This window comes from Sorex fumeus, unplaced genomic scaffold (genome assembly GCF_029834395.1).
Source record: "Sorex fumeus unplaced genomic scaffold, SorFum_2.1 ptg000094l, whole genome shotgun sequence".
Taxonomy (NCBI): domain Eukaryota; kingdom Metazoa; phylum Chordata; class Mammalia; order Eulipotyphla; family Soricidae; genus Sorex; species Sorex fumeus.
Genome location: NW_026606151.1, coordinates 10,237,819 through 10,264,731, shown reverse-complemented (window position 1 = coordinate 10,264,731; position 26,913 = coordinate 10,237,819).

Genomic DNA, 26,913 nt, shown 5'->3' with positions numbered 1-26,913 from the left:
AGTAACAGCTCTAGTCCAACGGTCGTCTTTAAATCTCATTACGTGACCAGCCCATCTGATTTTCGACACCTTGGCAAATGAGACAGCGTCCCTGATCCTTGATCGTCGACGGATGTCAGAACTCCGGATTCGTTCTCTCATTTGAGTGAAACGTGATATTCCAAGCATAGCTCTTTCTATTCTTCTTTGGGAGACCTGAATGGCGTTCTCATCTTGTTTGCGTAGGGCCCAGGTCTCTGAGGCATATGTTAATGCAGGAAGAACAGTGGAATCAAAGAGATGTGCCCGGAGCCGGAGGTTCTTCGTCCTCTTAGCTATTTCTTCGACGTTCTTGAAGGCGTTCCAAGCCGCTCTCTTCCTCCTGCGCAGCTCGGGTGCCAGGTCATTTGTCATGTTGACCTCTCGACCTAGGTACACATAGCTGTTGCATTCGGAGATGGTCGTTCCATTGAGAGCGAATGGGGCGTCAGGAACAAGGCTGTTTCTCATAAACATTGTCTTCGTAAGATTCAGCTGTAGTCCTACCTTTCCACACTCACGGTCAAAGTCGGCCAGCATTTGTGCCGCTTGGCTGATGTTTGGTGTTATTAAAACAATGTCATCAGCAAAGCGGAGGTGGTGTAGTTGCCGACCATCTATCTTCACTCCCATTCCTTCCCATTCCAGTTGTCGCATGATGTTCTCGAGGGTGGCACTGAAGAGTTTCGGTGAAATGGTATCACCCTGCCGCACCCCTCTCTTGACATCAACGATCACTTCTTTGTAGAATGGTGAGATCCTGGTAGTGAATCCGCAATACAGCTCACGGAGGATCCTGATGTATTGGGCTTGAATGCCCTGATTGGCTAGGGCTTCAATGACCGCTTCCGTCTCAACAGAATCAAAGGCCTTCTTTAAATCAATGAACGTTAAGCAGAGCGGCATCTTGAACTCCCGAGAAACCTCAATGAGTTTGGTTATCGTGTGGATATGGTCGATGGTGCTGAATCCTTTGCGGAACCCTGCTTGCTCACATGGTTGTCCTTCATCTAGTGTTCTGCCAATCCTATTCAGGATGACTCGAGTGAACAACTTGTAGATGACAGACAATAGGCAGATCGGGCGATAGTTGCCAATGTCATGGATGTCTCCCTTCTTGAACAGTAGTACGGTCCTGCTGGTTTTCCATTGAGATGGAACCTTGCATTCAGACAGGTAGCGAGTGAAGAGCCGAGCCAGTGTATTGATGAGTACTGACGGCAGGTTCTTCAGGTGTTCAGGTCTGACCTTGTCTGGGCCAGGTGCTGTTTGCTTCTTTACTGACGAAATGGCGTGTCGGATTTCGGAAGGGAGAACGTTGGGAACGACATACCCATCCTGTGGAATTTGGTATGTCGGCAAGTGGACATGGCTATCGAAGAGATTTGAGTAGAAGTCATGGATAATCTTCTCCATTGCCGTTCTGGAGGATGTGATGGATCCATCAGGACGTCGGAGGGCAGTCATCTTGGTCTTATAGTTGGCGAAGGACAGGCGGGCGTTACGAATACTTTTCCCGGCTTCTGCCGCATCTACCAGTACTTCTGCTCTTCTCTCTTTGAGGTCTTCCTTGATCGCATCTCTGCACTGCTTTGCAAGCTCGGACGTTAGCTTGCGGTTGCCTGAGGCATGCGCCAAACCACGCTGGCGAATTAGCTCAAGAGTTTTCGAAGATAGGCGACTTTTTGTGGCTATCTCTCTCTTGGCGTTCCTCGCACATTCATGGAGGTGCTGAACCAGTCGATCGTATTCCTCGTCAATGTTGTCAACAATGGCATCTTCCCATGTTGCCGCAATAGTACCAAAGAGTTCCCAGTTGGTGGTCGTTCTGGGAGTTCTCTTTTTGAACTTTGCAGCCCTTTCTCCCCGCTCTGTGAAGTAGAATTTTGCACGAAGGAGACGGTGGTCCGATCCCGTTCTTGACCATAATACCAAAATTTTATCCCCCCAAAAATTATAGACTGACAAACATTAATCAAAGATCTCAACACATGCTAAGCAAGTCAAATCCAGTAGCACAGGATTCTATGTCATGACTAAGTGATATTCCTTCCAAGGAGTAAAGGATAGCTCGATATATGCAAATTATTAACACAATGATACAAATCATAGGATGATATCAACATATGTAGAGAAAGTTTTTGACAAGATTCAACATTCATTTTGATTTAAAAAAAAAAAACCCTAAACAAATGAGGAATAGAAGAAATGTCCCTTTTTGTTTTTCTTTTTGGGTCACACCCAGCGATGCTCATGGGTTTCTTCTGGCTCTGCACTCAGGAATTTCTTCTGGAGGTGCTGGGGGGAACCATATGGGACACCAGGGATTGGACCTGGGTTGGCCGCGTGCAAGGCAAGCTCCCTTCCCGCTGTACTATGGCTCTGGTCCAAAGAAATGTCCCTTAAGAGAGCCATGGCCATAGTACAGCAAGCAGGGTCCTTGCCTTGCACACGGCTGACCTGGATTCAATTCCTGGCACCATCAGGAATGACTCCTGAGCACAGAGCCAGGAATAAGCCCTGAGTGCTCCCAGGTGTGGCCCAAGAAACAGAGAGAGAGAGAGAGAGAGAGAGAGAGAGAGAGAGAGAGAGAGAGAGATGGTTGCTGGAGTGGTTGGGTAGTCAAATTGCATAAACGGGGCCGGAGCAATAGTTTACAGCAGGGAGGGCACTTGCCTTCATGTGGCTGACCCAGGTTTGATCCCTTGCATCCATATGGTCTCTATGGCTCTGGTCCAAAGAAATGTCCCTCAAGAGAGCCATGGCCATAGTATAGCAAGCAGGGTCCTTGCCTTGCACAAGGCTGACCTGGATTCAATTCCTGGCATCATCAGGAATGACTACTGAGCACAGAGCCAGGAATAAGCCCTGAGTGCTCCCAGTTATGGCCCAAGAAACAGAGAGAGAGAGAGAGAGAGAGAGAGAGAGAGAGAGAGAGAGAGATGGTTGCTGGAGTGGTTGGGGGCCAGTGGGTAGTCAAATTGCATAAACAGGGCCGGAGCAATAGTTTACAGCAGGGAGGGCACTTGCCTTGCATGTGGCTGACCCAGGTTTGATCCCTTGCATCCATATGGTCTCTCTAGCACCACTAGGAATAATTCCTGAGTGCAGAGCCAGGATTTACCCCTGAGCATCACTGCTTGTGCCCCAACCCCCCAAAAACAAGCAACAAAAAAGGCACGAGCTTCCAGTTATAAGTCTGGGAGTGTGATGTACAGGATGATGACTCTAGGAAACAACTCATTGACTATTTGAAAGTAAGAGTCTAAAACTGAAAAATTTTCATCATGAGAAAATGCCTCTGTATGAGGTAAATGGATAATTGCGGTAATTATTTCTCAACATTTACATAAATTATTATTACCTCAAATTTCCTACTGCTGGGGCGGGAGAGAGAGTATGGCAAGTAAAGTGCTTGCCTTGCACTTGGCTGACCTGGGTTTCAATCCCTGGCACCCTGTATGTCACTTGAGCCCCACCAGGAGTGATTCCTGAACATGAACCACGAGTAAGCCCCGTGTACCCAGGTCTGGCCTAAGAACAAAAACAACCTCCCCAAGACCCCCAAACTATTCGGTGCTATATGTAAACTATATCTCAGTGAGGGTGATCCAAAACACAACCACTGAAGTTTCAATTAAAAAATAAAATGTTGAGGGGCTGGAGTGATAGCAGGTAGGGCGTTTGCCTTGCACACAGCCAACATGGCCGACACAGGCTCGATTCCCAGCATCCCATATGGTCCTCCGAGCACCGCCAGGAGCAATTCCTGAGTGCATGAGCCAGGAGTAACCCCTGAGCATCGCTGGGTGTGACCCAAAAAGCATAAAAAAAAATGTTGCATGGAATACTATGCAGCTGTCTGGAAAAATGAAGTCATGAAGTTTGCCTATAAATGGATGGACATAGAGAGTATCACGCTGAGTAAAATGAATCAGAAGGAAAGGGACACATATAGAATGACTGCATTCATTTGTGGAATATAAAAATATATATAGTAGGGGCTGGAGTGATAGCACGGCGGGTAGGGCGTTTGCCTTGCACACGGCTGACCCAGGTTCGATTCCCAGCATCCCATATGGTCCCCCATGCACGGTCAGGAGTAATTCCTGAGTGCATGAACCAGGAGTAACCCCTGTGCATCGCTGGGTGTGACCCAAAAAAGCAATATATATATATATGCATGTATGTATATATATATATATGTATATATACATATATATATAGTAAAAGACTAATATCCATGGCCAGGGAAAACAGGGGTTAGGAGGACTGGTCAATGATTGGAACTAACCACAAGTGTGTGTGGGGCTGAGGGTAGGTAAGATAGAGAAGAGACCGGGGGGGGGGGGGGGATCTGGAGCGATAGTACAGCGGGTAGGGCTTTTGCCTTGGAACCCAACCCGGGTTCGATTCCCAGCATCCCATATGGTCCTCTGAGCACTGCCAGGAGTAATTCCTGAGGGCAAAGCCAGGAGTAATTCTTGTGCATCGCCAGGTGTGACCCAAAAAGAAAACAAAACAGAACAAAACAAAAACAAGACAAAAAATAAATAAGATGGGGGCTGGAGTGATAGCACAGCAGGTAGGGTGTTTGCCTTGCATGCGGCCGACTCGGGTTCGATTCCTAGCATCCCATATGGTCCCCTGAGCACCGCCAGGAGTAACTCCTGAGTGCAGAACCAGGAGTAAACCCTGTGCATCATCAGGTGTGACCCAAAAAGAAAGAGAGAGAGAGAGAGAGAGAGAGAGAGAGAGAGACCAGTATACAATAGTAGGTGGGAATGATCACGCTGGACAAGATCTGAGGGTTAAAAGTAGGTAAGGGATATTCTGGATAACTGTTCAGTATCAATACTGCAAACCACAATGCAAAAGTTGAGAGAGAGAGAGAGAGAGAAAGGAGAGAAAGGGAGGAAGAGAGAGAGAAGAGAAAGGGAGGAAGAGAAAGAAAGAGGGAGAGAGAGGGGTGTCTGTCATAGAGGCAGGCAGGGAGTTGGGGGTGAGGGGTAATGGGAGAGAACCTGGGGACAATGATGCTGGGAAATGCACCCTGGTGGAGGGATGGATGTTGGAACACTATATGACTGAAATCCAATCATGAACAGCTTTGTAAGGGTTTATCCCACAGTGATTCAATTAAAAAGCTTTAAAAAATGTTGGGGCCACATCCAGTGATGCTCTGGGTTTCCATTACTCAGGATTTACTCCTGGCACTGCTCAAGGGACCATATGGATGCCAGAGTTCGAAGCAAACCCCGGGTGGGTCGCGTGCAAGGCAAATGCCCTACCTGATGTCCTATTGCTTCAGTTCCACAGTTAAATTTTTAGTAATGTAAAATCTAGTCTCCTTGCCATATCCTTGTGTTTCTTCGATTCTTTGTAAAGACAACAGCACCTTTGCTCAACGAATTTTAGTTGCCTGCACAGTAGCGTGTCTTTTATATGCCTTATCCTACTTAATCCTGGGCACGATCTGTATGACAAACATTATCACACAGTTACACTTTGCGGATGAAGAAATGAAAGAAAACCAGGATTAGAGGAAATGGCTCAAGGTCAGGTAGTAAGTGAATTGCACCTGCCGCCTGCTCCTGAGTCTGCCTGACCTCTGACCCCGGAGCCCAGCTCTTTCTATTAAACCCGCTAATCCTGCTCACTCAGACAGACTTCCCTTTCAGCCTCCATTTCCCCGATCCATCCTCAATCCTGCACTAGCTTTAATGCCTGTCCGGGCTATGCTAATCTCTCTCTAGGCCATTTCTTCCATCCGCCTAGATAGCGCTTCCATCTCCCTCCTTCCTCCCTCCTCAATCATTCTAGGAGGTTTTATGGTTTATTTTTGTTTGGGGCCCACACCTGGCCATGTTCTCCTGAGCTCTACTCCTGACTCTGTCCTCAGGAATCACTCCTGGCGGTGCTTGGGGGACCATATGGAATGCTGAGGATTGAACCCAGGTCGGCTCATGCGAGCACCCTACCTGCTGTACTATCACTCTGGCCCCCCCAAATTCAAATTTGAGGAGCCACTGCAAACTCAGCTACTCAAAAAATGCCTTCCCCATGAGCCTTCACCATGTGTTGCACACACACACACACACACACACACACACACACACACACACTCATGCACACCCCCTAAATACTAAATTAGGAGCACCATGAGGGAAAGGTGAGTAGGGTACCAGGGAAAGGTTCTTTTTCTCTCTCTCTTTTTGTTTTATTTGGGGGGTTTTGGTGCATTCCTGGTGGTGATTAGGGCTCACTCTTAGCTCTTCACTCAAGAATCGCTCCTAGTGGACTTGGGGACCATGTACCGGGCAGTGGATTGAGCCCAGGTCAGTCATATGCAAGTCAAGTACCCGACCTGCTTGTATTATCACTCTGGCCCCTTTAGAATTCAGATTGTATCAAACGTTTTGACTTTGCATTGTAATCATGTGCCCCCCCCCCAAGCAGCCGCCAATTAAATTAGTATCTTTTGCATATTTTACACATTACTGCATTTTTTGCCCCCAGTTTCGCACCATTCAGGGTTTTGTGTGTTTAAAAAAAAAGAACTTCTAGATTATAAGTCAAATTTTAACATTTGTACTCTTTAAAAAATAGCTGGTATGGATTTCACTTGTTTCCATTCTACCAATTTGCTTTGGGAGAGGATGGGATAGCGTTGGTCATGCTACGAATCACCGGAACTATATACGGTGCCTGCATTCCAGACATTGGATCTGGCGCTTAATTTTCTCTTTAATCTTCAAGGAAGGAAAGGACCCTAATAATACTGTACACAATGCCTTCTGCATAACTGATGCACAACAGCATAAGAACAGGAAAGCCATAAAAAACAGCCCTCTTGGGGCTGGAGAGATAGCACAGCGGGTAAGGCATTTGCCTTGCACACAGCAGACCCCGGTTCGATTCCCAGCATCCCATGTGGTCCCCTGAGCACCGTCAGGAGTGATTTCTGAGTGCAGGGCCAGGAGTAACCCCTGTGCATCGCCGGGTGTGACCCAAATAGAAAAAAAAAAACCCCAGGGGTTGGAGAGATAGCACAGCCGGTAGGGCGTTTGCCTTGCACACAGCCGACCCTGGTTCGATTCCCAGCATCCCATATGGTCCCCTGAGCGCCTCCAGGAGTAACTGCTGAGTGCAGAGCCGGGAGTAACCCCTGTGCATTGCCAGGTATGACCCAAAAAGCAAAAAAAACCCAAAGAAACAGTCCTCTTAAATCTACCCAAAGGTGCTCTAAAACAGCGGTAAGATCAGGAACTGAGAGACACTTTTTGGTTTATGCTATATTAGTGACCTCATGGGCTGGAGTGATAGCACAGCGGTAGGGTGTTTGCCTTGCATGCAGCTAGCATGGCTGACCCAAGTTCGATTCCTCCACCCCTCTCAGAGAGCCAGAGAAGCTACCGAGAGTATCTCACCCACACGGTAATGCCTGACAAGATCCCCGTGACATATTCGATATGTCAAACACAGTAACAACAAAGTCTCACAATGGAGATGTTACTGGGCCCGCTCGAGAAAATCGATGAACAACGGGAGGACAGTGACAGTGACAGTGACCTCATATCACAGAGGCTGGACAAGTTTATAGACGAGTTTGTCTAACTCAAGGGTTACAGCAGCCCCTCTTGTTTGTATTTGTTTGGTTTTAAGCCACATCTGGCGGTACTCAGAGCTTACTCCTGGCTCTGTGCTCTTAGATGACTCCTAGTGAAGCTTGGACGACCATTTGGGGTGCCAGGGATTGAACCTGGATCAGCCACATGCCGGGAAAGGCCCTTACCTGCTGTACTAGCTCTTGGGCCCTTTGCCTTGGAAGCATGTGGTTACGAGTTCAAAATCTAGGTGAGCCACATGGGTTTACAGCAGTTCTGGTATCTCTCTTGGCACTGTAGAGATTTCAAGTCACACTGCCGCCAACCTGGCAAACGCACCATAAGTGTGACAGCTAAAAATGCATGCAAGCACCGTGGCCACCTTGGGCAAGCATGTGTGTGCACCATATCAAAGACCCAGGGGAGCATCAAAAAATATCACAGGAGCTGGAGTGATAGCACAGTGGGTAGGACATTTGCCTTGCACGCAGCCGACCAGGTTCAATTCCCAGCATCCCATATGGTACCCCAAGCACCGGCAGGGGTAATTCCTGAGTGCAGAGCCAGGAGTAACCCCTGTGCATCGCTGGGTGTGACCCAAAAAGAAAAAAAAGAACCACAAAAATTTTTTAATAAATAGCACAGGGGGTAGGGCGTTTGCCTTGCATGCGACTGACCCAGGTTCAATTCCTCCGCCCCTCTTGGAGAGCCCGGCAAGCTACCAAGGGTATCCCATGTACACAGCAAAGCCTGGCAAGCTACCCATGACGTATTCTATATGCCAAACACAGTAACAACAAGTCTCACAATAGAGACGTTACTGGTGACCGCTCGAGCAAATCGATAAACAATGGGAGGACAGTGCTACAGTGCTAATGTTTAAAAGGTGTTATAAGAAGGGGCTGGAGCAATAGTACAGTGGGTAGGGCATATGTCTTGCACATGGTTTGATCCTTGGCACCCTGCATGGTCCCCTGAGCCTGCCTGGAGTGATCCCTGAGTACAGAGCCAAGAGTAAGCATTGAGCAGCATCAGGTACAGCACAACAACAAACAGAAAAAGAAAGAGTAAGCCCCACTGGGATATTTATAACATCATTTGCAGGCCATACAATACAGGCCTATAGGCAGTGGGCAACCAATAAGGGGCATATGTGTCCATCCTGTCACATGTCAGGGCCAGACCATGTGACTCTGGTCCATGGGCTTGACATTCTTCACCCACTTTATTTTTTTAACTTTTTCAAAATATTTTTTATTTTATAAACTAGTTCACAATATTTGATTACATTTAATATTCAAACACCAATACCACCACCATGACACCTTCCCACCACTATTTTTCAGGTGTTTCCATCTCAAACCCCAATCCCTGCCCCCAAAGCAGAACCAAGATAATATAATTTTTCCCTCTACGGCTGGTTGTGTCCTACTTCGAATCCCATCATATGTGGTGCTGTACTCTTGGGCTATGAGGAGGGTGTGCTCTATGAAGTATTCACAGCCACGTGGTCCAGAGAAAGGTTCACTTGTGGGTGAGACTTGGGCCAGGCATGTGGAGAGCAGCCAGAGCAGGGCAGCAGTTGGGTTCTGGAGGTTTTCGGTTGCCGGGGCTGGGTCCCTTGGGGTGGGGAGGGTTCTTACCCGCCCCCCTCTGGGACACCTGAGTGAAACAGCCTGGCGTGGGTCAGGCGGCATGGTTATGGTGGGTGTCATGTTGCTCCCTTCCAGGAGAGAAGGACGTCTTCGCCCTCTTTAAATAAATATCTGAGAGGCCAGGGCAATAGTACAGCGGGTAGAATGCCTTGCATGCTGCCAACCCAGGTTTGATCCCTGGCATCCTATACGGTCGCCTCCGGAGTGCAGAGCCAGGAGTAAGTCCAGAGTACTGCCGGGCGTGGCCCCAAAGCTGAAAACAAAACAAATTAAAAAATAAGTTAAATAAAAATTAATTTAAAATAAATAAATATTCGAGTTTCAAACAAGGAGGGGGGGATCCTTAAGAAGAGCGGGGACCTTGGGGGCTGGAGAGATAGCACAGCGGGTAGGGCATTTGCCTTGCATGCAGCCGACCCTGGTTCGATTCCCAGCATCCCATATGGTCCCCTGAGTACCGCCAGGAGACTCCTGAGAACAGAGCCAGGAGTGGCCCCTGTGCATCGACAGGTGTGACCCAAAAAGCAAAAAAAAAAAAAAAAAAAGAAGAAGAAGAAGAAGACAGGGGACCAGAGAAATAGCTGAAAGGGTTGGAGTGCTTGCATGGTATGCCCAGGTGGGAGCCCCAGCACCAAACAGTTCCCTGGACACTGCACAGGTCACTGCACTCAGCGCCAGGAGGAGCTCCTGAGCACCACCAGGTATGACCCCCAAACAGATGGAAAACCATTGACCGAAAATCCAAGTCTGAGCACACTGGGGGAGGGAAGGGGAAGGAAGCCTGCTTGTACTCTCCAACCTAAGAGATTCAGCTTTAATGCCTGTGAGATGGCAAGGTTCATTTGCAGAGAGCTGGAATTCAAACCTCTTTAGAGAAGTAGGACCCATAGTACAGTAGGCTCATGCTCTGTGTGCTGGAACCTGGGTTTGCTGTCAGGCACCCTAGGGTCCCCTGAGCACCACTAGAAGTAACAGCTGGGTGTGGCTCCAATGACCCCCCCCCCCCCCACACACACACATACAAATACCCAATAATAAAAAAACAGGAGGAAGGAGCAATCAGCCCAGGGATGCGATTCAGCAGTGAAGTGCAAGCCCAGTACGTAGGAGATCTGGGTTTGAGTCCTGCAGTGGACAAATGAAAAAGATCCCGGGGTGTCTGTTTGTTTTCCATCCGTGTTTGCAGGTGACTCTGCTTCTCACCGTTTCTTCTCACCCGGTTTTCAGGATCAAGTGATTCCTGGCCAAGACACAGAAGCGCAATTGTTTCATTTCCCCAGTGGATTTGGATGAAAATGGGTCATAAATCAAGTACAAAAGCAGAGACTTTAGAGAAGACCCAGGCAGCGTCTCTAAGGAATCTCATGAGATGGCATGCGCATGCGTGCACACACACACACACACACACACACACACACACACACACACACACACACTGAGGATTAAAACAAAACACTGTCCTCCCATTGTTCATCGATTTGCTTGAGCGGGCGCAGTAACGTCTCCATTGTGAGACTTCTTGTTACTGTGTTTGGCATATTGAATACTCTCGGTAGCTTGCCAGGCTCTCCAAGAGGGGCGAAGGAATCGAACCTGGCTTGGTCAGGCTCACTGCACACAAGGCAAACGCCCTACCGCTGTCCTATTATCTTAGCACAGGATTACGAATCATGTATCAACTGCTATGTGGACACGTTGCAATCAGGAGCTCTGTACATCTTCGCATGCTTCTCTACTAGCCATTAGTCTACTAGGGCTCAGTAACAAACCTGTTGGGGGAGAAAAAAAAAGATTAGGGGTCAAGAGGCTGTAGAGCCAATAGGGGCTCTTGCCTTGCACACATTTGGTCCCTGACATTATATATGGTCCCCAGAACCCTTCCAGGAGTAATCCTTCCACAGAGAGACAGGAGTAAGCCCTCAGCATCCCTGATTTAAATAACTTTTTCTTTTCTTTTTTTTTTAATTGAATTACAAAGTTACAAAGATATTCATGATTGAGTTTCAGGTGTATGCTGTTCCACACCGATCCTTCACCAGTGCCTGAGACCCTCCACCAATGTCCCCCACTTCCCCTCCCACCCCAAAGCCTGCCTCAGTGGCTGGCACTTACCCGTCCCTCATTGTCCTAGTGTTCCCATCCCTAATTTATCTACGCCACCCCTGCCCCAGTGCCAAGCTTCCTGCTGAAGACCAGTTCTCCTGCTCTTCATTTCTATTGCCATTGGGCATTTGATATGCCCCAATGGGTTTTTGTTTGTTTGTTTGGGGGACATACCCAGTGATGCTCAGGGGTGATCATAGCTTTGCATTCAGGGATCACTCCTGGCAACTCCTCTGGGAGCCATATGGAAAGCAAGGCAAACGCCCTCCCCGTGTTACCTGCTGTACTATAGGGGTTTCTTTATATCCCCCACATGAGTGAGATCATTGAGTCTGTTCTCCCCTCGCTGATTTCACTCAACCTGACACCCATCAGATCCATTCACATTGCAGCAAATTGCATGACTTTATATTTTCTTAAGGCTGAATAGTATTCCATTGTGTATATGTACCATAGTTTCTTGTTTCGTGTGTGTGATTCTTAATGTTATAATTTATTTATTTTTTTTGGCTTTTTGGGTGACACCCAGTGATTCACAGAGTTACTGCTGGCTCTGCACTCAGGAATTACTCCTGGCAGTGCGTGGGGGACCATATAGGATGCTGGAGATCGAACCTGAGTCTGCCATGTGTAAGACAAATGCCCTACTCGCTATACTATCAGCCCAGTACCATAGTTTCTTTATCCAGTCATCTATCTATTCATGAACATTTGGGTTCTTTCCTTATTCTGGCTATTACAAAGAAATGATTTTTTTTTCAGACCTAAGTTTATTTTTTTAATTAAAAAAAATGGGGCTGGAGCGATAGTACAGCAGGTAGGGTGTTTGCCTTGCACATGGCTGACCCAGGTTCGATTCCCAGCATCCCATATAGTCTCCTGAGCACTGCAAAGGGTAATTTTTGAGTGCAGAGCCAGGAGTGACCCCTGAGTATTGCCGGGTGTGACCCAAAAAGGAAAAAAAATGATTTTTACAAAATTCTTCAATAAAGACAAAGTAAAGGCACATGCCAGAGTTTAGAGATGCTGGGGCTTGAGTCAGGAGCTACCCACTCTATCATGACCCGCCCACTAAGATGTAGAGAGCCTCAGTCCTCTGGGTCTTCCTCTCCCATAGTTATTGGGTCAAAATCTGTTAAATTAGGGGGTATGGTGCCGCCAGCAGGTCAATCTGTACCTGTGAGGCGAGTGCATCAGCAGCCTCATGGCGCCTTCAGACTTCCAGATACCCCAAAATTGCTGCTGTGCCTTTGGCCAGACCCCAAAAACTTGGGGCAAAGTTTACCAAGAAAGTAAACGGCCAAAAGTTAGGTATGTGGGAAACACACCCACAAACCACCTCCGGCTCAGCTATATAATAGGAGGCAAGGCCTCTTTGGTTCCTGATTGAACTGCTTAATGGACATGATCCCAGAGACTCAGAAACGAATCTCAGAATAACCAGCAATAGAACACAAATTGTCTATTGTTGCCTTTTCAGCAGATCTGAGTGTTGGGGTAAAATCTTAAATAATGGTGGGTCTGGTGTCGAAATAGTGAATGTGATCAAAGTAGAGAGAGAGTAATGTGGAAATCATCTGCCCCACAGGCAGGGGGAGGGTGTGGGATGGGGGTATACTGGGATTTTTGGTGGTGGAGAATGGGCACTGGTGAAGGTACGGATGTTTCATTGTATGATTGAGACTTAGACCCAAAAGCTTTGTAACTGCTCTCACGGTGATTCAATAAATAAAATTATAAAAAAAATGGAAAAAGAAAAAAAAAAGTAAGGTGGAGTTCATGCACAATTCAATCAGCTAATCAGTGGCTGAATAACTAGCAGTACTCCTACAAAAAAAAAAAAAACAAAATCTGTTAAATTAATGAGCTGATAATTGTACAGTTCCATGGCCCACTGCAAAGACAACAGAGTCCTTAAAGTACAAAATACTTGGGCCAGAGCAATAATATACCGGGTAAGCACTTGTCTTGCATGCTGCTGAGAAACCCTTGGAGGGGCATATAAAAAAAAAGAAAGAAAAAAATACCTAAAGTTACACAAGGATTGGGTGTGGGGGAGTCAGTTTTTAATTTTTTTATTTTAATTTTATTTATTTATTTATTTTGCTTTTGGGGTCACACCCAACAATGAACAGGGGTTACTCCTGGCTCTGCATTCAGGAATTACTCCTGGAAGTGCTTGGGAGACCATATGGGATGCCGGGGATTGAATCTGGGTCGGCCGCATGCAAGGCAAATGCCCTACCTGCTGTACTATCGCTCCGGCCCTGGGAGTCAGCTTTGTTAGTCAGAAGATATCCTTGCTGAGAAGTTTCCCGAAGGATCTTCCCTAAGGGACCCCAGAGCTCACCAGTGAGTAGCAAGCAATCAAGCTCAAACTGTTTGCTTCGGCCCCTTCTTCTCTCAGCTCCCGCAAGAGGCCCCCTGCCCAGCTCAGGGAGCATATGCTCCATTTCCGGAGAAGGTCAAGCCCCCTCGGGAAGGGCACTTAGAGGAGAAGTAGAAGCAACATCTCTGTCATGAGTGGGCAGCTGAGCATTCCTTCCAACCTACGAGGTTTGATTTGGGGAGGAGGATGTGGGAGGGGGAGTCCCTGACTCCATCCCCGTGTTGAGCTTGAGTTTCAATTGCGGACAGACCAAATCCACATATGATAACGCAAAAGCAAAGGAACTTTATTACTAGCCTGAGCCAGAGCTAGCTCGAGCTAGGGTCCAAGTCTCATCCAACGCAGTGGTGTCTTGACAAGGACCCCAAATCATAAGCAGTTTATATAGGGTTCAGAGTTAAGAGGCAATTTATGCTCAGTGGCCGCCATCCTCCAGAGGCCATTGGACAGTCAGGTTTGGGCCCTCAGTGATGAGATATGTGGGGCCTCACGGGATGGGGGTGGAGCCGGCCCTTTCCTCCCCACCCCAATGAGACCCCAAGTCATTGCCCATGAACGGCCTTTCTGGCTCCTGATCAAGCTTCTTAACGGCCATAATCCAAGAGACTCAGGAACAAATCTCGGAACCCAGCAGGTTTTGGCAGAAATCCGTCTAGATTTAAGTGTTAAAATTTCGGAATTTCAAAATCGCGCGGCCACTATTGCAGCCATGCGACCTCATATGTTATTCATAACCAGCAATAGAAAACAAATTGTCTACTGTTGCCTTTTCAGCAGATCTGAGTGTTGGAGTAAAATCCCAAATAAATAATGGTGGGTCTAGAGTTGAATGTAATCAAAGTAGAGAGAGAGTAATGTGGAAATCATCAGCCCCACAGGTAGGGGGAGGGTGTGGGATGGGGGTATACTGGGGTTTTGGGGTGTGGAGAATGGGTACTGGTGAAGGTACAGTTGTTTCAATGTATGACCGAGACTTAAACCTGAAAGCTTTGTAATTGCTCTCACGGTGATTCAATAAATAAAATGATAAAAAAAATTTTAAAAAAAGAGGCAATTTATATACTAATCTGTTTTTAGCATTGGCCATATTACAATGGTGGTCAGCAATTAGGCAATGGTTAGCAACAGTTTCTAAGGAGGGTACAGTGACCCCCCCATGACCAGCCAAACCCAACTGCTCGATTCGTTATCTTGGCAAATTACTCAACTGGGAATTTACCGGAAACTGCAAGTCCTGCTTTGGGGAAACAGAAACTGAGGCCTAGCTTAGACTTAATGTTGTCTGCTGCTTGTCGTGGCATCAGTTTCACTCTCACACCTGTGCCCACCACTCAGGGCAAGGAGGATGTCCTGCTCAGAGAAACTCATTCTTTGATTTACAGCCTCTGAGAGGGCTGGGTAGACACTTGGCATCTGTTGTTTCCTGATCAATCTGCTTTGAAGAGCAAAGTGCTGCTTAATCAGCTTTCAGGAAAGAGATGGATTGCTCTGTAATTGAGACTGTAGATTGTCCATGTAAATTTACTTGGCAGAAATAAAGGAATTAATTGGTGAAACTTCCAGAGGCTACATTCGAGACATTTCCACCTTCTTAGACTCGCTCATTTTGCAGGCCTCTGCCCTGTTCTTTCAACTGGAGTAAGAGTCTGATATCATAGTAACAATACCTGATTTTTTTAAATCCAGTCAATAAACGTAGCTGACTTTTTATAAATATCAACAACCCTCCCAGGGGGTGAGTCTTTCTAGTCATTACTTGAGAATGATTTTCAGTTAGTGTCTATTATCACTCCCTAGGATGTAATCCTTTAAGAGCTCCAAATTAGCTCAGCGCTCATAACCTCATTTTAGAATAAAATAGGCCAATGATCTTGCTAGTGTTCAACATGCCCTATGTAGCTGTATTTACTTTTGTTGGTGTTTAAGAAGGTGAAACTCTCTCTCCATTTAAATAAATTAAGAGGGTGTTTAACATTACAAAGTTAAATTAAGCCACACAAGGATTTAAAAAAAAAAAATCTTAATGTCATTGAACTACTTTGGGAATATATCCCATTAAGACGTATTTGCTCCAGAAGTCGTAATGAATAAGAAGTATTTCATTAGGAAGTATTTGTTCCACGACTGTATAGCAGGTAGGATGACTGCCTTGCAGCCGGCCTGGGTTCAATCCCCAGCATTTCATATGGTTCCCTGAGCACCGCAAGAGTGAGTCTTGAGCCAGGAGTAACCCCTGAGCATCGCTAGGTGTGACCTCAAAACCAAAAAATTGAAAACTATTTGCTCCAGAAGTGTTCCCCAAATCTTGAAGAACTGGAATGTTAAATATTAGTTCTTGAAGCACTTTGGATTATTTTCCATAGAATTAAGCAATAAATCAGCTTTTGGTCTCTGGGAAGCCAGACTTCCTTTGACCCAGGATGGAGAGGTGTGGTTGGAATGGGGCTAGCTGGTAGTTTATTTGTTTGTTTATTTATTTAGGCCACACCCAGAGATGCTCAGGGGTTACTCCTGACTCTGTGCTCAGGAATTGCTCCTGGTGATGCTCGGGGGAGCATATGAGATGCCGAGGATCTAACAGATCTAACACAGGTTGGCCGCGTGCAAGGCAAATGTCTTACCCTCTGTACTATATTGCTCCAGCCCCAGGCTGGTAGTTTAGAATCAGAATTTCTTCTTGGAGGATGGATAGAACATGAAAGGATGAGAAACATGATGTAACAGGCAACAAGGTGCACACACATCTTCTTGACTCTGGATTACCTTCCCTGTGAAAGATGGAGACAAACTGAAAAATTAAAATTTGGTTCCAGGAGCCGGAAAGATAGTACAGTGGGCAGGGTTGCACGCAGCCACACCGCCAGAGCACTGCTGTGTGTGGCACCGCCCCCCCCCCAAATCACGGTCACGGTCACGGTCCTCCCGTTGTTCATCAATTTGCTCGAGTGGGCCCAGTAACGTCTCCATTGGAGACTTGTTGTTACTGTGTTTGGCATATTGAATACGTCACGGGGAGCTTGCCAGGCTCTGCCGGGTGGGCGAGATACTCTCGGTAGCTTGCCGGGCTCTCCGAGAGGGGCGAAGTAATTGAACTCGGGTCTCCCTACCGCTGTGCTATCGCTTTGGTTCCATGACAGCAATCTTTATTTGTTTTGTTTTGTTTTTCAACCAGCTTGATAATGTTCAGGGGTCACTCCGGCTCTGCACTCCGGAATTACTCTTGGTAGTGCTCAGGGGACCATATGGGATGCCAGGGATTGAACCCAGGTCAACCACGTGCAAGAGACATGCCCGACCCACTGTACTATGGCTTTGCTCTGGCCCTGACAGTAATCTTTAACTGGATGCTTCCTGGGGTTGAAAAAGAAGGGGAAAAAAAGGGGGGGGTAGGAAACAGAAGATGTGGGAAAGAAAAGGGAATCAACCCTCAAAGCAAGTCAGAGATGGAGAACCTGAGTGTGAAAGGAAAATATTGGGAGTTTGTCAAATACATATTCTGAAGGTTCCTGGTGGTTCAGTGTGAGATATTCCATAGGTCTGTGGTGGGGCCGGACAACTGGGTTATCAAAGGTTCCCTATGTGATATTGATGCTACATTTATGGACTGCTGTGTAAAAGCAAAATTGGGGCTTAAAAAAAATCGAAATTTGAGGGGCTGGAGCAATAGCACGCGGGTAGGGCGTTTGCCTTGCGCGCGGCCAACCCAGGTTTGATTCCCAGCATCCCATATGGTCCCCCGAGCACCACCAGGAGTAATTCCTGAGTGCATAAGCCAGGAGTAAACCCTATGCAATGCTGGGTGTGACCCAAAAAGCAAAAAAAAAAAAAAAAATCAAAATTTGAGTTGGATATTGTGGTTCAGCATGTGACTTTTATGTTACAGGCCTTGGGTTTGATCCTAGTGCTACCCTTGTGTGAGTTCTCAAAAAGCGCAGGTGCATGACGCATGTTCAGTGGCCAGAGAACCGTTGCCTGGGCCAGCCTAGGGCAATGGATGGATGAAGGAATGGAGGAATGGGGAAACCGAGGAACAGGGCCCCAGGCTGGTTGGTAGTCAGGGATGTTTATTTCATTCTCGTCCTCAGCCTTACAGCTCTATTCTCCTGCAGTGTAATTGTTTCTCCACCGCCCTCTCCCTCCTTATAGTATAGATTGAAATCTTGAAGGGTGGGAGTACACAAAGGTGGGGTTGAACATTGTAGCACTGTAGCATTGTTCATCGGATTTGCTCGAGTGGGCCCAGTAACATCTCCATTGTGAGACTTGTTGTTATTGGGCTTGGCATATCGAATACGTCATGGGGAGCTTGCCAGGCTTCGCTGTGTGGGTGAGATACTCTCGGTAGCTTGCTGGGTTCTCCGAGAGGGGTGAAGGAATCGAACCCGGGTTGGCCCTGCCGCTGGCCGCGTGCAAGGCAAATGCCCTACCTCTGTGCTATCGCTCTTATCATAACAAAAAGCAGAAGTAAAGCCCCTCCTTCAGAGGAAGCTCTTCTAGGAGATTAAGTCAAGAACAAAATTTCATCTGGGAGTTCAGTATTCTAGATTACTAGGAGATCCATTCAAGGGCAGATTCCAGCAAGGGCGTACTGCTTGCTTGCTTTCCTTACCAGTATCCATTTAAACAATCATCTTAAATGTACTTCTTAATAATATTTCTAGTCTTTTTGTATGGACACAGTAAGAGCCACCCAGGAAGAGGGTGGCTCTTCCTGGGGACATCTCACTATACATCCCAGACTACAGCCCTCAGGCCAGCCGGGGCCAGTTAGTCTTTCCTAACCCCAGCCGGGTCCTTATTCAGTTACTTCTTTTTGGGTCATGACAGAATTTGTTCTGTGCTCTTAACATTATTTTCCCTTTTTAATACCAGGGTAACTTACAGCTTGCCCTGGGTCCATCCTTGTCCCTCGCTGGGACCCTTTTTGGGGGGATGTTAGGAAGAAAGGGCAACTGAGGCTAAAGTCAAGTAAATATGATGATACCTTGGAATGAGTATTATACAGAGTCAATGAACTCGTATGTTACAAAAGCACAGCATCAAGTTTCTTCCTGTGTCTCTACAAAAAGGGCATTACTAACCCATGCAAAGGACATAAAACAGAAAAGCAAGACAGGATTAGGAGTGCCTGATGGAATTGGGTGTGTCTCAGAAGCACTGTTGGTGGGAGTAACTCAATAAACCTAAGTTCCCTGAGGGAGGAGCTGAACCCCTGAATCTCACCAGGAATATCCCTGAGCGCAGAGCCAGAAGTAAGTCCCGAGCACCACCAAGTATGTGGGGGTGAGTGGGGGAAAGAAAAAGAACAAAATAGGAAAAAGGATTGACGATGGCGGGTAAATAGTTAAAGTTAGTTGGTTAACCAACTGGGTTAAAAAAATAAAGATCAGAAGGGGGGCTGGAGTGATAGCACAGCGGGTAGGGCATTTCCCTTGCATGTGGCCGACCTGGGATCGATTCCCAGCATCCCATATGGTACCCCGAGCACCGCTTGGGGTAATTCCTGAATGCATGAGCCGGGAGTAACCCCTATGCATCGGCTGAGTGTGACCCAAAAAGCAAAAAAAAAAAAAAAAACCAACAAAACAACAACAACAGCAACAACAACAACAAAAACCCCCCAAACCCCAGAAGGTTAAAAAAAACAGAAGAGGTATTCCAGCCAGCCATAATTTGCAAAGACAGGGGGTGTCACTCACTGTGCTTCTAGATGCAGAATATATGGCCCAGAATATTTTCTTTTTGGGTCATACCTGGCTATGCTCAGGGGTTACTCCTGGCTCTGCGCTTCAGGAATCACTCCTGGAAGTGCTCAGGGTACCACGTGGGATGCCGGGAATTGAACTCACGTCTGCAGAGCAAACGCCCTACCCACTGTACTATGCTCCCGCCCAGGAGGTGTAGTTTTAAAGATTATGTCCTTCTCCCTCTAGGCTACATTATTACTGGAATAAATTTAGATCACGTTATTTATGGAATACTCCCTCAGGGAAAGACTATCTTCAGCTAATTTCATAGAAGTTATTTTTTCCCATTGACCTCTGACACTGCAATTGTAGATGGTCTAAGGTAAACGGTGTCTAATAGGATAAAAAGAAGTTTCTTAAAAAGTGTATTAATAATTTAAAAAAAAAACCTTTTTTTTTCTTTCATGTTTTTGCTGGGTCACACGCAATAGCGCTCAGAGACTATTCCCAGCTCTGTGCTCTGAGAACTGTGCAGGACTCAGACTCGGACCCAGATCTCCTGCATGCGCTCAGCCATTGATTTGTCTCTCCAGTCTGCCCCCATCCTGCCAAAAACCACTATTATTGATTTATGTTTGTTTTGGAGCGACACTCAGCAGTACTTGGGGACTACTCCTAGCTCTGTGCTCAGGAGTATCTCTGGTTATACTTGGAGGACCACCTGGGGTACTGAGATTCAAACGGGGGGGGGGGGGGGAAGAGTCAGTAATATGCAAGGCAAGTGTACTTATATCTCCCGTACCATCTCTCCAAACCCTAACATAAATATTTTAAAATATCTTTAAGATACACTCAAAGGGGGCTGGAGTGATAGCACAGCGGGTAGGGTGTTTGCCTTGCACGCAGCCGACCAAGGTTCGATTCCCAATATCCCATATGGTTCCCCGAGCAGGGCCAGGAGTAATTCCTGAGTGCATGAACCAGGAGTAACCCCTGTGAATCGCTGGGTGTTCCCCAAAAAGAAAAAAAAATACACTCAAAGAATACAATTCTGCAATAAAATCTGGTGAGGGAAATAATGAATTTCAAACGTTTCTATCCATATGCCTTCCTCCATTTAAAGAAAAAAAAAACAAAACAAAACAGAGCCACACATTTATTCAATTTGTGCCTGGAACTCTGGATCTAAAATGTTTAGGAAGGCATGAGGAGACTTAGAAGGAGGGTCTTAGCTATGCATTATTTACTAGCCCTTCATAATTTATGATGTCAGTAAGTGATATCCTGTGTTGCTGTAGCACCGTCCCCGCGAAAGATCTCACTCAAATGCCCTTCACTTATTTCCGAGCTTCTGAATTGGGGTCAACAAGGCATCATCCTGGATTTACGAGACCGTCTTCTGGGGACAGACCACATCAAAGGTGAGTTCAGTCAGTCCCGGGCTCGGGAGGACTTCCAACAGACTTTTCAGGAAAGGCTTGTGGGGATTTGTCGGAGTTTCACATTTGCTCTCTCCTCCCTCTCTCTCAATCCCTCCTTCCACACTTCTCTTTTCCATTTTCTGTGTTGCTCGCCTCAATGAGCACTTTCCACAAGTGAAATCTGCAGTTAGCAAGTTCCTTCGTGAGCGTGACTGAAACAAACCTAAAACCATTTTCTCTGCCTCGTTCATGCCTCGGGTGGCCGGAGGACTCTTCTCGCTGCCTTAAAACTGGGACAGAAAACTCACTGCTCGCACCTTTATTTCCATCTCCATTTCTCATCCTCCTCCCCCAGCCTAGTGGTGTCCCTCACAAAGGGGCAAATCAGCCCCCTTTTGTTAACTCAAACCACGCTTGGGGCAAGGAAGATGCTAGCATCTGAGGGAACAGGCTGGGAAGGAGGGGAAGCTTCTTTCAGGAGGAGCTAAGGGAGAAGATACCCACCTCCATCAACCACAAAAAAGGAAAAATGGTCTTTCCTTCCCAACTGTCTCCTCTTGTGCCTTTTATGGGTGGGGAGAAGACAGCCTAAAGGTGAGGGGTAGGTTTATCTCCAAACCACTCAGCATCCGCACTGACCATACCACACGTTTGTAGAGTAACTGCCGTTCTGCACAAAGCTACCTAGCAAGAGACCAGAGGTTAGTGAGCAGGCAACACAGATCAGCCTTCAGCTGGGATGGATGAGCCTCAAAGCAGGTGTTCCTTGGAGGAAGTGCTGATGAGTCACGGCTGACTCACGGCAGAGGGGCAAGATTTGATGAGCCAGCCAGGGGGAAAAGAGCTGGTCTACCAATGACTAATTTAAAGCAAGTAAGTTCTGGCTTGCATGTAATTGTGGCTGGCAGAAGCTTCTAGTTGCTTAGCCAAAGCTTCTGCGGGAGAACCAGGGTTAGCTTTGATATCCTAATTCCGTGAATATTTTTATATTTGTGGTGCAGCCCAAATCTTTATGGGTTTAAGGCAGCCTTTTTCCCTAGAGGGGAGTTACGGCATTTAATACATACATTTCTTCTCAAGGTTTGCAGAGTTGCTTTTTGGTTTTTGACAATATTGTCTATTTGATATCAGACGCAGGATAATATAACCTAAGAGTTCTTTTTGGCTTTGGGGTGTTTTGGCAGTTTTTTTTTTTTTTTGGCGGGAGAAGGTGACAGTGGAGACTCGAAGAACCATACTTCTGGTAATTCATAATTCATTATATACTTTTCTCCTTGTAATGGACCCAAACAAGGTGAGACATGCTGAGACATAGATCAGGGGTTCCAAGTATGCGCTTAAAATCATCTTGTTAACTAGCCATTATGTTTGGTTAATTGCGCTGTTAAATCTATTCTGTTGCTTATGATAATAGAGAATACAAATAGATTAAATACAGATTTTTTGTTTCAGGCAATAGTCTAGCTTCCTTTGGAGAGAAAAATAAAAGCTTTTGGAAGATTATAAGAAAACGTTAATTTGTTGCTGCCAGGGAAAATGTAGCAAATAATAAGAGGGAAAAGACTGCTTGATAAACTGTTGGTTCATCAACTCTTCAATTGTTGGTTGTAGATAAATGAGGATTAATGAGGAACAGGAATCCCTAAAACCTACTCCTGGTGAAAATTTCGGTTAATTTATTGTTATGATACATGCCTTGGTGTGTTAAGTATTCAGATGAGTAAGCATGTCTATATTTGGCCTAAAGAAAGGGCAGAGCATGTGAACCTTTACAGGTGATCTTTCACTTCCCTTTCACCAGGTTTTAGGCCTTTTCTGTGGAAGAGTCAAGAAGAATTCTAGGTATATTGTGGAAAGAATTCTCTGCATGCCAAACTTCCATGGAACCTTTAGACCAAAGGTTCCATTTGTATTCGTCTCCCCTACCCACCTAAAATATATTATATCTGAGTATTGTTTTTGATTTTATCATGGTCACGGTCACGTTCCTCCCGTTGTTCATCAATTTGCTCGAGCGGGCCCAGTAAGGTCTCCATCGTGAGACTTGTTGTTACTGTGTTTGGCATATTGATTTTATAATGGTATTTATTTAAGAGATTAGACTCTTAAAAATAACCCGCTCAGTTGTTTTCATGATTTTTTTTCAAGTAGAGAGGTGCAAACTGGGACCGGAGTGATAGTACATTGGGTAGGTCGTTTGCCTTGCACGCAGCTGACCTGGGTTCAATCCCTGGCATCCCAAAGGGTACCCCCAGCACCGCCAGGAGTAATTCCTGAGTGCAGAGCCAGGAGTAACCCCTGAGCATCACTGGGTGTGACCCAAAAACAAAAACAAAAACAAAACAAAAACAAAAAAAAAGATGCAAACCTTCTTTTGCACCTTTCTAATAGTTTTGTGGAAAACGCAGATTACAGATTTTTCTCAGGTTGCCTAGCTATATCTTTCATTTTAGACGTTAGATGTTAACTTCATCCAAAGAATACTGCATCTCAGTATCTGCTTGCTTTTCTGCCCTTAAATTTTGTCAGTGCTTTGGAAAAGAGACAAGTCGTAGTAACTCTAAAAAAAGGTAGTCTGATATTTCTTTTCTGAATTTTTCTCTACTCATTGCCTCTTAAGGTCTTAGATGGCTTACATGAAATTCATGTGGAGTTTTTGGTTGGTTGGTTCTTCATTTTGGCAGAGCTTGGGTGTTGAATGAGGGCCTCACACTTGCAAAGCAAGTGGTCCTACACCGAGTCACCTGGGTATTTGGGTTGGTTTGTTTTCCCATGAGTTAACTCTAAAAGAAAAATGGTACATGTCGACATGTTTAAGAATTTGGAAAGTAGTTTTCAAATTTATGCTCAAGTACATTTCATTACTAATGTTTGGTTTAAATATCAACGTTTCATATTGTTTTGAATAAGTCTGCCACATGGTTAACTTTTAAAACGGGGCATCTGAGATATCCTGAGTATGGAAATATAGGAGTATAGGAGTATGTTCTTAAGATGCAGATTCTGATTGCGTAGGCCTAAGACAGGCAGAGATGCTTTATTCTCTCAAACTCTTGGGGAATGCTGCGAGTAGCAAAGAGGAAAAAAACACAATTTCAACGGGGTGGGTCAAACCTCTCCTGGGGTGGTAGCCTGATGTGTGTGTGTGGGGGGGGGTGGAGAGGGTTAGTTAATTAGTAGAAGAATCTTGATAAGAAAAGCCCAAGTAAGTTAGGGTCTGATAAAGTTAAGCATTCTCTACAAATACTTAACAAATGTGAAAGGGTTTATACTTAGTGTAAGCAAGTTTGCAAATACTGTAGTATTTATAGAGCTTGTCGCCATAGGTAAAGGTAAAGGCCCTCCCGTTGATCGTCGATTTGCTCGAGCGGGCCCAGTAACGTCTCCATTGGAAACTTTGTTGTTACTGTGTCTGGCATATCGAATACTCTCAGTAGCTTGCCGGGCTCTCCGAGAGGGGCGGAGGAATCGAACTCGGGTCGGCCATGTTGGCCGCTTGTAAGGCGAATGCCCTACCGCTGTGCTATCGCTCCAGCCCTAAGGATGCATCCAGTTTTCTGATGATGGGTAAGAAATGCATAACACTGAAAAGAAAGTTAAGGCAACAGATTTATTGTAAGGGATGGATTTGATAGCATATGTTTACAATTAAGAAGTTAAATTTTTTTGGGCAAATTACTAGTGTTAAGTGCCAGTGGTTAATAGAGTTAAGTTCTACTGGTTGACTGAAAAGAATTCAGTAAAATGGTAAAAATACTGACTACGTGAAAGCTTTCTTTTTTAAACATCTATACACGAATACAAACAAAATGTTCATATTAGAAACACACAACATAGGGTCTCAATAAATGTTCCCTTAGATAAATGTTTTTAATGATTAGGTTATGCTTGTACCTTGTCAATAAATATCCATGCTTCCTTTATCCTTGATATCAATTATCTGTTAATCCTGATTTTTATTTGGCTTATTAAGTGCCCTACATGTAATGATGAGATTACTTTTTTTTTTTATCTAAAACTGCATTCAGGATTAATACTTTAAACATTAATTTTAAAATGGAATGGAATGCACAGAGGCACACTTAGGTCAAGTGCCAATATACATTAAAAAAAGACAAATTGGGAAAAGTAAAATCTTGTGTTGAAATCAAATGTAATATAGTTAATCAAAATTTGGTTATATTAGTTAATTCATTTCATCTTAAGTACTTCTTTAGTCCCAAAAGACAAAGAACACAGTAAGTTAATCAGAGTATAATGATGTACATCTTTAAATATCTGCTATGAACTTTTTTCCCTAAAATACAAATAAATGGGGAAAAAAGCCTAGATAAGTTTCTGAAGTCCTAACCTCATTTTGTGTTTCTTCCGTTTGGATACTGATCTGGCTTCAAGTACCATGATAATAATTGGTTTCCATAGAAATCACAGCAGATTTGATCATGTATAACTGGAAGATGGTTATTACTGTTATTATTTTTGTGGTGCAGGGATCAAAACCAGGGCGTTGGGGGCCAGAGCAATAGTACAGTAGATAGGGCTCTTGCCTTGCCTGTAGCTGACCTGGGTTTGATCCTTGGCACCTCATATGAGCGCAGAACACTGAGGCCTGCCAGGAGCAATTCTTGAGCACAGAGTGAGGAGTAAGCCCTGAGCACCACTGGGAGTGGCCCCCAAACAAAAAAGACATGAAAATATCAGGGCCTCAAAGTTCCCTGCTACTGAGCCATCAGCACCCCCACCTCCCATGGATATATCTTATATAGGGGGGAATTATTTTAAGTTTCTTAGGAAGCAGGAAACCCAGCAGCAGATTTTTCTTTGTTGTTGGGCCACATCCGATGATGCTCAGGGCTTGTTCCTGGCTCTGCGCTCAGGAATCACTCCTGATGATGCTCGGGGGACCATATGGGATGCTGGGGAGTGAACACAAGTCCACCACGTGTAAGGCGAGCACTCTACTCACTGAACTATCACTCCAGCTCAAGCAATAGATTTTTGTTTTTGTAACTTTCCAATATACCGTTATGTTTTTAGCTGGGTGGGGTGGGGGTTGGAGTGGGATGGAGCAGTTCCACGTTCAGAAAAGTGAAGCTCATGGAATCTTTTCAACCTATTGGGAAGGAATTCCTGTCCTTCTGTGTTTGTATCAGATTCTTGTATGAATAAAATATATTATATATTTTTTTTAAAAAATCCTTATCCTTCGTGATATTTTCTATGACACACATAAAATACTATTGGTTTTGCTCATCAGGTTTCTCTCTGAAATTTGATGCCTGATGTATGATCTCCTTTTCACCGAAAAGCACCTGCTGACATATTCTCCCCTTCCATTCCCGCCCCCCCAGCACATCCTCAATTCTCAGCCATGATAGAAGGACTGGAGTTCCCTTGAACTACCCGAACCTCGTCTTTTCAATGGCTAAGACGGTTTCCAAATGACTATTCTTTTTTTAAAATTTATTTTAATTTTTATTAGACACCACAAGGTACAGTTGTAGACTTACAAATTTTTGTGTTTGGGTTTCAATTATACAATAACCAAATGACCATCCCTCCACCAGTGCCCCTTTTCCACCACCACTGACCCCAGTATCTCTCCCATCCCCCATCCTCCCTTCCCACCCTGCCTCTGTGGCAGGGCATTCCCTTTTGTTCTCTCTCTCCTTTTGGGTGTTGTTGTAGTCTGCAAAAGAGGCATTGAGTGGCAATCATGTTCGGTCTATATCTACTTTCAGCATGCATCTCCCATCCTGGGAGGATCCTCCCAACACCCTTTATTTGGTGCTCCCTTCTCTGAGCTCCCTTTTCCCCCATCATGTGCGGCTGGCTTCCAAGACATGGAGTGAACTTCCTGGTCCTTATCTCGCCTATTCTTGGGTGTTAGTCTCCTATTTTGTTACTTTATATTTCCCAGATGAATGCAATCTTTCTATGTCTATCCCCCTCTTTCTGACTCATTTTGCTTAGCATGATACTTTCCATGTAGTACCACTTGCATGTAAATTTCATGACTTCATCTTTTCTAAC